General features: G+C 44.2%; 1 protein-coding gene across 1 annotated transcript in view; it reads right to left on the bottom strand.

The window, feature by feature from the left end:
* FGF1 (fibroblast growth factor 1) overlaps positions 1 to 9,534 on the bottom strand; it is a 95,038-nt gene extending 85,504 nt beyond the window's left edge. Inside the window, exon 1 of the mRNA XM_077326938.1 lies at positions 8,992 to 9,534. The gene's annotated coding sequence lies outside the window, so the exon portion shown is untranslated. The remainder of the gene's footprint in view (positions 1 to 8,991) is intronic.
* Between the last annotated feature and the right edge of the window lie 717 nt (positions 9,535 to 10,251).

The raw sequence follows: 10,251 nt of genomic DNA on the forward strand, positions 1-10,251 counted from the left end.
CATCCAAGAACACCAGCAGCCCTTTCCACCACCTTACCCAGAAACACAAGATGCAAGACTGGGTGGTAGCTGGCAGGCCCAGTGATGGTTTTTTAAAGGAGAGGACAGACCACCACCCCTTCACCTGCTGAGGGAACTCCCCAGTAGATAGGGAGAGATTAATAATATCCCTGAGAGGACCTCATAAATGCTGGCAACCCCCTTTGACTAGCCAAGACAGGCAGGGGCAGGTGGTTGCCCTCACTAACCTCAGCAACTTGTCCACTTTGGATACTAAAAGCTGTCTGAAATCATCAAACGTAACCTCCAAAGGTGCCCAACAGGCCTCCTGTTCCCTTTCTTTATCAACTGTGGCCAGAAAGTCCTGGTGGAGTGACAAGACTTTATCTGCAAAAACGCTCGCTAATGACTCACAGCATAAGTCCAATTTCCTAACATTTTGGTGCCCCCCTTCGAGGGCGGTAAGCTATCGTACTACCCTAAATACTTGTGCTGGGTGAGAGCTAGCTGATGGCAAAAAAAGTCCTGTTTCGCCACTTTCACTGTCATCTCGTATGCGCTCATAAATGTGTGAAAAAATGTTCTTGCCACTTTGTTGCAAGTTTTCTGCCACACTCACTCTAGTTATCTCACTTGCTTTTCCTCTCCTAAAGCTTCTCGGTATACTAAGGGACTTGTTTGAGGCGAGGGCTGAGAGGAAGTCTAGGGGTGATCTTGTCTATGGCCACCAACAGGCAGGACTGCCAATCCTCCACAAGCGCCATCAACAAGTCACCAGGAGGCATTGGGTCCCGCAGAGCATTCCAGAATCTAATCAGATCCATCAGTCTCCATGGGTGGGCAAAAATACGACCCTTGCCCTAATAGGGAAGAGGTGGCACCCTGAGCTGGGCACACAGAGCATAGTGGAGTGGCTGATGCCACCTCCAGATCTACCTCTATCCCAGCACTGGAGATCAAACTGAGGGTGTGGCCAGCTTGATCAGTGGGCCCAGCAACAATTTGCAAGAGCCCCAGTGTTGCCATGGCCCTACATGTCCCCCGAACACTTGGCCATAGTGATCCATGCAAGGGTCACCTCCAGAATAGATTTCTGTATCTCGCTCTACACGGGACTACCCTTGTCCTTGATCCAGAGACTTCAGCTGGTGCAAAATGCAGCTGCTAGGGTCCTTACTGGTACATCTTGGAGGGCCCACATCCAGCCTGTGCTGAGGCAGCTGCATTGGCTGCCAATTGCTGTCCGGATCCAGTTCAAGGTTTTGGTTTTAACCTTTAAGGCCTTACGCGGGTTGGGACCCACATACCTGAGGGACCGCGTATCACCCTATGCCCCCCGCAGGGACTTACACTCTGTGGGTGAAAACTTATTGTTCATTCCTGGTCCTGGGGAAGCATGCCTAACCTCAACCAGGGCCAGGGCCTTTTCGGTCCTGGCCCCTACCTGGTAGAATGAGCTCCTGGGCGAGCTGCAGGCCCTGCAGGATCTTTCAGCGTTCTGCAGGGCCTATAAAACGGAGCTCTTCCGTCAGGTCTATGGTTGAGGTTGGGGTTGGCGAGGTAGGTATATGCCCCCCCCCCGGAGTTTGAGTAGTACATCATTAGATCTCCTTCTCCACCCCTTTGGTGGTGGGGGTTGAGATTGGGTTTTCTACCATCTTGGGTTCTTTTGATGTCTTTTAATGGGTGTTTTACTGGGGATTTTATAAGACATCGTAACCCGCCATGAGCCGGCCAGGGAGAGGCAGGGAATAAATCGAAAAATAAATAAATAAATAAATAAAAATGGTCGACACCTGGTCTGAGTCATGGCTTGGGGATGGTGCGTCCGCATGGACATTGAAGTCCCCCAGGACTATAAGTTCTGTACTGACAAGGGAAAGGCAAAAGAAGAGCAGTGGACTCGTATGAGAGTTCTTCCCTTGCGAAAACTGCTATGACAAGAACAATTTTACTTCAGTTTGTATCTGTGAGAAACTTCCACAGAAACCATGAGACTGTTTGAAATGGGTGGAGCTACAGGAAGCTATGCGGAAGAAGACTGGCAGGTCAGGAGCGCAGAGGTGTTACTAAATCAAACCTTATTGTTGACATAATTCGATAAAACATTTTCATATTTGAATTGCACTGCAAAATGAAATTGCTTGGGGCTAGACTAGATGTTACATGAGACACATATAACTATTTCTTATTTTAAAAGGTAAGAAGGCAGCAATCAGAAGCTGAGGCCTGGCAGAATAGTACAGGGGCTGCACAATTCTTAGCCTCTTTTTCCTCAGGAAAAAGGTACATACTGTTAAATCTGTGGTTTCAAATGAAGTCAGGACAATGGGAGGTCAACCAGGTTTTTATTGTGATCTCAGCATGATGTTATAATAGGCAACACTGAACTGAGAAAGTCCCACCAACAGCCCCAATTTATATACAAATATAGAACAAAACCCCCTTCAAGGATCGCTGCCTTGTTGTGGCAAGGGGGCTTGCGTAGTTCAGTGAAGCTATGAGCTATGCCGTGCAGGGCCACCCAAGACGGACAGGTCATAGCTGAGAGCTCTGACAAAAGGTGATCCACTGGAGAAGGAAATGGCAAACCACTCCAGTATCTTTGCCATGAAAACTCTATGGACAGTTCCAATAGGCATAACGATATGACGCTGGAAGATGAGCCCCTCAGGTCGGAAGGTGTCCAATATGCTACTGGGGATGAGCAGACGGCTAGTACGAGTAGCGCCAGAATGAATGAAGCGGCTGGGCCAAAGCCGAAAGGACGCTCAGTTGTGGAAGTAACTGGTGGCGAAAAGACAGTCCGATGCTGTAAAGATTTTTATTCCATAGGAACCTGGAACGTCAGATCCATGAATCAAGGCAAGCTGGATGTGGTTAAACAAGAAATGAGAAGACTGAACATCGACATTTTAGGAATCAGTGAACTAAAATGGACAGGAATGGGTGAATTTAATTCAGATGACCATCAGGTATACTACTGTGGACAAGAATCTCGCAGAAGAAATGGAGTAGCCTTCATAATCAATAAGAGAGTAGGAAAAGCAGTCTTGGGATACAATCCCCAAAATGACAGAATGATCTCAGTTCGAATCCAAGGCAAACCATTCAACATCACAGTGATCCAGGTCTACGCCCCAACCACTGCTGCTGAAGAGGATGAAGTTGATCAGTTCTATGAAGCCCTACAACACCTTCTAGAAGCAACACCCAAAAATGATGTGCTTATCATCATGGGGGATTGGAATGCTAAAGTAGGAAGCCAAAAGATAACCGGGATAACAGGCAAGTTTGGCCTTGGAGTACAAAATGAAGCAGGGCACAGGCTGGTAGAATTTTGTCAAGAGAATACAATGGTCATAGCAAACACTCTTTTCCAGCAACCCAAGAGACGACTCTACACATGGACATCACCAGACGGTCAACACAGAAATCAGATTGACTATGTGCTCTGCAGCCAAAGATGGAAAAGTTCTATCCAGTCAATAAAAACAAGACCAGGAGCTGATTGTGGTTCAGATCATGAGCTTCTTGTTGCAAAATTTAGGCTTAAATTGAAGAAAGTAGGGAAAAGCACTAGGCCACTCAGGTATGAACTAAATCATATCCCCGACGAATACACAGTGGAGGTGACAAATAGATTTAAGGAATTAGATCTGATAGACAGAGTGCCTGAAGAACTATGGACGGAGGTTCGCAACATTGTACAAGAGGTAGCAACTAAAACCATCCCAAAGAAAAAGAAATGCAAGAAATCAAAATGGCTGTCTGAGGAAGCTTTACAAATAGCTAAGGAGAGAAGGGAAGTGAAAGGCAAGGGAGAAAGAGAAAGATACACCCAATTGAATGCAGAATTCCAGAGAAAAGCTAGAAGAGATAAGAATGCCTTCTTAAATGAACAGTGCAAACAAATAGAAGAAAACAATAGAATGGGGAGGACCAGAGATCTTTTCAAGAAAATTGGAGATATGAAGATATGCAAAGATGGGTATGATAAGGGACCAAAATGGTAGGGACCTCACAGAAGCAGAAGAGATCAAACAAAGGTGGCAAAATTATACAGAAGAACTATACAAGAGCGAGCTTAACATCCCTGATGACCACAATGGGGTAGTTACTGACCTGGAGCCAGACATCCTGGAATGTGAAGTCAAATGGGCCTTAGGAAGTCTGAGCAACAATAAAGCTAGTGGTAGTGACAGCATTCCAGTTGAACTATTCAAAATCTTAAAGGACGATGCAGTAAAAGTGCTACACTCAATATGCCAGCAAATTTGGAAAACTCAACAATGGCCACAGGATTGGAAAAGGTCAGTTTACATTCCAATCCCAAAGAAGGGCAATGCCAAAGAATGTTCAAACTACTGCACCATTGCACTAATTTCTCATGCTAGCAAAGTTATGCTCAAAATCCTACAAGCTAGGCTCCAGCAATATGTGGACCGAGAACTTCCAGAAGTACAGGCAGGATTTCGAAGAGGCAGAGGAACTAGAGATCAAATTGCCAACATACGCTGGATCATGGAGAAAGCTAGGGAGTACCAGAAGAACGTCTACTTCTGCTTCATTGACTATGCTAAAGCCTTTGATTGTGTGGAGCACAACAAATTGTGGCAAGTTCTTAAAGAGATGGGAATACCAGAGCATCTTATTTGTCTCTTGAGAAATTTATATGCAGGTCAAGAAGCAACAGTGAGAACTGAACATGGAATCACTGACTGGTTCAAAATTGAGAAAGGAGTTCGGCAAGGCTGTATACTGTCGCCTTGCCTATTTAACTTGTATGCAGAGCACATCATGAGAAATGCGGGATTAGAGGAGTCACAAATTGGGATCAAGATTGCAGGGAGAAATATCAACAACCTCAGATATGCAGATGATACCACTCTAATGGCAGAAAGTGAAGAGGAACTAAAGAGCCTGTTGATGCGGGTGAAGGAGGAGAGTGCAAAAGTTGGCTTGAAACTCAACATCAAGAAAACAAAGATCATGGCAGCCGGCCCTCTCAATTCCTGGCAAATAGATGGGGAAGAAATGGAGATAGTGACAGATTTTATTTTCCTCGGCTCCAAGATCACTGCAGATGGGGACTGCAGCAAAGAAATTAAAAGACGCTTGCTCCTAGGGAGGAAAGCTATGGCAAATCTCGACAGCATCATAAAAAGCAGAGACATCACCCTACCAACAAAAGTGCGTTTAGTCAAGGCTATGGTATTCCCAGTTGCAATGTATGGCTGCGAAAGTTGGACCATAAGGAAGGCCGAGCGTCAAAGAATTGAGGCTTTTGAACTCTGGTGCTGGAGAAGACTCTTGCGAGTCCCTTGGACTGCAAGGTGAACAAACCGGTCAGTCCTAGAGGAGATCAGCCCTGACTGCTCTTTAGAAGGCCAGATCCTGAAGATGAAACTCAAATACTTTGGCCACCTCATGAGAAGGAAGGACTCCCTGGAGAAGAGCCTAATGCTGGGAGTGATCGAGGGCAAAAGAAGAAGGGGACGACAGAGAATGAGGTGGATGGATGGAGTCACTGAAGCAGTAGGTGCAAACTTAAAAGGACTCCAGGGAATGGTAGAGGACAGGAAGGCCTGGAGGATCATTGTCCATGGGGTCGCGATGGGTCGGACACGACTTCGCACATAACAACAACATAGAACAAAAGGATCCCGCCACCCAGTATCCTCATTGTTCCTCAGCGAAAAACTCTCATTGGCCATTAATTCTGGCATTTCATTGGTTACAGGACAGTGGTAATCCTTGTTCCCCACTGGCTGTAATTACAATCCCCAGCTGGAATCTCAAGCTCTGGTCCTTTGGGGAACTACATACACAACACATATCCTGAGGGATAATTTTTAGTGGTAAATGAAGAAAGAGTAAAGGATTAGCTTCACATGCTTACTTTTCTTCTTTTTTAAAAAATTGGGAGCTTGTTTGATCAGTTTGCACTGTATTGTCTATTAACCATCAATAGTGCATTTGTCAGTCCCTGTTGATGTGATAAATATGCCATTGCCACTTGTCTTCAGAGCTCCTTATCTTAATGATTTGGCAGGCCCTCTTATGATTATTTTCCTGTGGGAAGGGAAATGCACCTTACAATGTGAGCTAATGAGCTCTCCATTGCAGGCAAACCACAATCCTCATGGGTACTATGGTCAGGATATGCCTGCAAAGTGATTTCAGCACTAAGCTGGAAATAGGGCTTGGTTTCAGCAGAATAGTTCAGCTGGCAGTTTTACCCCCAAACAAAGAGATGGCCTGTGTCAGATGTGGGGGAGATGGAGGAATATACCCTATTGCACACAGACAATACCATTTGTAACAAATGCCCTAATCCCTTTCAAACAGGGCATTAAAAACAAAATCTGTTTATTCTTCAAAGCCCTGGTTAGTAATTCCCAGAGCTCCTAAACAATTGGAATGAGCTTGCATCCTTACTGTATTGAAAACTTCTCATGTTGTATATGTGAAACTGAAATAAGCATCCTCCCAAAGTGATGGAGAAGGGCTGCAGAATACAGAGGAGGCAGCTGTTCCCTGAGATCACATTCTGTGAAAAAGGCATTCTGGTGACAGCTGCTAGGAGTAATCTGGGCTGAGAAGAATCATGTGTCAATTATTTTAACAGGAAAAGCAAATCTTGGACATTGAGACTACTGGAATAATAATAATAATAATAATAATAATAATAATAATAATAATAATAATAATAATAATAATAATAATAATAATAATAATATCTATTTTAACATTTGAACTGCACTCTTTCTATCCAGAGAAATCATTACAACCCAATAGGGGTCCATAGATACAGATCAGGCAGCTGTGCATCTCATTATGGTCCTCATCCGGACCCCACAGTACCTGGTGAGAGGATTCCCATCCTTCAGTGGGGCTGCTAGTTGCATGAAACACACACAGCTAGAGTTGCCTTGGGGGTCCATAGCACAACCCTGTATTCAGGGAAACTATTCAGTCTAAGCATTTTTCTTTAGAGTAATTACTGCCATGAATTGGGATACTGGGCTGTGATAGTCCATGGTTTCACATAACTGTGACAAGCAAGTTGCTATGGGACTTAAAGCTGGGGCAGGGGGAGTGAGAGATGCCATCCAGTACAGTATGGAAAAGACAATATTTACTCTGTTGTCCAAGAAGTTTCCAATCCCATAGATTTCCCTTTCTGTTGGTCTGTTCCTTTGTATTTATTATATTTTACCTTGTCCCTCCAAGAATGACTTACAGTGTTCTCCCCTCCCCCTTTATCCTCACAGCAACTCTATAAGGTGAACTGGGTTCAGAGACAGAGGCTCAGAAAGTATCATGGCAGAATGGCAATTTGGATCCAGTCTTTCCAGTCCTAATTTGACATTCTAACCACCAGGAATGAAGTCTGATTCCTTGCTTCATTTAAAAATTAACTCAAATAAGGACAACTTGTGACTGATTTACAGGTGAGCATAACTGAAAGGAAAACATGTTAATTGTGGCAAGAAAGAAGACAAAAATTGCTGATAGCTATGCTAGCCACACAAACACAAAAACCCACTAAAGCAGGTAAGACTTGTATTATGACCAACTAAAATGTCATGAAATAACAAACAAGCTTTGAATCCATCAGAAGTCTTATTTTGGGTTGGGTTGTAAACAAGATGATGGGAAGGGTAGATAAGAGATGTTGCTGGATGTGATGAAACGATTATATTTACAAATTTTAACCATCTTAAAATGGAGCAGAGGAGGTGCTATGCATACTTAAATAATTAGGCTACACTAGATATAAAGAAGATCTTGGAGCTACTTGATTGTTCTACAGAGTTCCAACCCTCTAGGTGGGACTTGGAGATCTCCTGTAGTTACAACTGTAATAAATCAATCAATCAATCTCCAGAAGACAGAGATCAGATCCCCTGCAGAAAATGGAATTATACCCTGCTGAGGTCTGTCCCCTTCCCAAACTCCACCCATTAAAGGATGCATAATTTTCCATGACATTTTTGTCTGGTTCAGAGAATAAAAAATTTAGCCAATATCAAGAATGGGAGAAAAATCATCTTCCAACAGTAAATAATAGAGCTGTGCCTATATGCCCATCTACTAGGTAATGTTACCAAATTTGGTTGTGTTGTATTATATTGTCTTTATTTTTTAATGCACCACATAAAAATACTTTTCAGCAGTGCCATGTATGAAAATGCTCTATATCATTCGGATTATAAAGTGCCACATACTGGTATGATGCACTATACCATACCTTGTATGGCCTGACCCTGAATTGATTCAACACAACAAGCCATTCCTTAAACTACAAAGCCACAAGGATCACCATATTATCACATGATTTAGCTATAATTTTATGGTAATTACATACTGAGCATCTAAACAAAACTTATCCATGAAGTCTTCTGGTTCAGAACTTTGCCACAAACTTATCTGTATCCAGTTACAGCCATTTTTTTTCACAACTGAAGGTGTGAGTATACACATCGGGATAGGCATTTTCCCTCTGAACTCTCATTTCTTGATTCTAATGGCTTCTAGGGTTTCCAAGAGTCCTGAAGAAAACTGTCAGAAACCCAATGTGTAGAAATGGACAGCTTTTCATGGCATGGAGATAAACAATGCCACCCAATAAATAACATCCCATTTAGCCTCCATTAACGGAACAGAGCATTTTCTCCTCTTTCCATCCATAGGTATGTGTATGCTTTGCCATACATGTTCTGCAGGTACAAAAGTATAAGTGGAAATCTATTTTACTACAAAACCTAATAAATGTAGGATGTTGTTTCCTGGCATTTTCAAATATCTGTTACTGTATGCCAGTAAAAGTCTTCTGAACTGTATATATCTGTTTTCAAGAGCTTGTAACCTGTGCATGGACCAGATCACCTAAAGTAGCTGCCACTTCCCTCATCCATTTCTCCCATCCATATTTCTTTGGCTCAATGCCTTCGCTAGGATTTGTATCCTATCCTGTTTCCTTACCTGCTTCCACAGCCTTCAAGCAGAGGGTGTCGGAGCCTTTTGCTGTCTGTGTCAGGGAGGCAGGTTCTTCTGGCTGAGCACTGGGAGGGAGATCTGCCAGCACTACTGCAGGTTTCGTCTCCTACCAGATTCCTGTCTAGTTTCACTTGGATGCTGCCTGTAGTTTCCCCTCGGTGATGCGAGTTTTTCCTCTTCCTTCTTTTTTTACTGCAGTTCTCAGAGTACAGCAGTGACAGGCCACAGCATGCATATAGCAGGTTGTTGGGAAGCTTCCAAGACTGTGTCCGGAGACCTTGCTACCCAAGAAGCAAAAGTCTGCTGTCAATTGGCTGAGTTGCTCATCCCACTGGTGGCTGCCCAGCTCCTTTCCCTGCTGTCTTGTTTTATAGGCAGTGGGAAGAGAAACCACCCCTCAGTCTAAAACCACGAGTTGACACAGAGCAGGAGGGGGGAAAGGGACTCAAGACCGATGGCTGACAGACAGCGAGGCCAGTAAACAAGAACAACAGGCGGGCTCGTCTGCTCTGCTCGCACAGTCACTGGCAGGAAGCAGGCACTGCAGCAGCACAGCTCTTAAGTAAATCATGTCCTAATGGTTTCCCTCTAGACAGATGATTAAACTGGAAGGACCACTCAACTAAGACAGAAAGATCTGAATTTATTTTGAGGCTCTGGTGCCAAGGAATGGGTGGATTGTGCTAGAGCAGGAACATTTTTTAAATGTCTGCAAGCAGATAGTGAATATTTTTCCAGTGGCATGGATTCCTGGGGGAGAGGGGGGGGGATACTGTTCTAAGTACAGCACAAGGGCAAAATCAGACAGGACTAGGGATACCAGTCTTCAAGAGGGACCTGGGGATCTCCTGGAATTACAGAATGCCTTCAGACTACTGAGATCAATCTCCCATGGAGAAAATGGATGCTTTGGGGGGTGGACTGTATGGTAATGTACCCCACTGAGGTCCTTATCCTTCCCAGGCTCCATCTCCAAATCTCCAGGAGTTTCCCAACCTGTATCTGGCAACCCTACACCCACATCCCCTGCTCCTGACCAGGGGAGACCTGGTAAACCTAACAGGTGCAGCAGATTGTTCTTTAAATGCTACTCTAGCCAATCATGTATAAAGTGAAAGGGCGTGTGGTTCCCATCCTCAAGGCAGGGCCTGGCAATCCCCAGGAATTAAACCAAAGTGTTGGCAGCCTTGGGGGTTTCAGCCTTTTCTCTGGTCCTTTGCTCAGACTGAAAAGGAATGTAGGATT

Source organism: Paroedura picta, chromosome 3 (genome assembly GCF_049243985.1).
Source record: "Paroedura picta isolate Pp20150507F chromosome 3, Ppicta_v3.0, whole genome shotgun sequence".
NCBI lineage: Eukaryota > Metazoa > Chordata > Lepidosauria > Squamata > Gekkonidae > Paroedura > Paroedura picta.